We start from the raw sequence: 436 nt of genomic DNA, 5'->3' as shown, positions 1-436 counted from the left end.
CAGACTTATTACTCATAAAATGATAATCAAATCACCCAACTTTTTTTAACCTCCTTTTCCTAGACAGTAAGAGATATGAATTTATTCCTGTTATTATTTCTCAGAGAAGTAGAGATAAAGATGTGAACTCTTAAGAGGAAAGCTGTTTCAGTCTTCCACCAATAAACTCATCAACTGCGATATCTTGTTTCTTCAGCCACCAATTTGCCCCTTTCTTTGTCCTTTTTGTGTCCCCTGTAGTTTAAACAGTGCTTGGTGAATAGTGAGCAAAGAGAAACAAAAAGAATACTAAATAAAAGACAGATACATAGAGTCAGAATACTTGAGCAAATTGCACATCCCATGCCGGTATAAGATCCTTGGTCGTTTCCTCCTTAAGCCCTGTCCTTTGCTTGGAATGAAACCTGCGAGACTCAGTTCCAACCCCCACCCCAGC

This window comes from Cervus elaphus, chromosome 19 (assembly GCF_910594005.1).
Source record: "Cervus elaphus chromosome 19, mCerEla1.1, whole genome shotgun sequence".
Taxonomy (NCBI): Eukaryota; Metazoa; Chordata; class Mammalia; order Artiodactyla; family Cervidae; genus Cervus; species Cervus elaphus.
Note: the sequence above shows the minus strand (reverse complement) of the source record.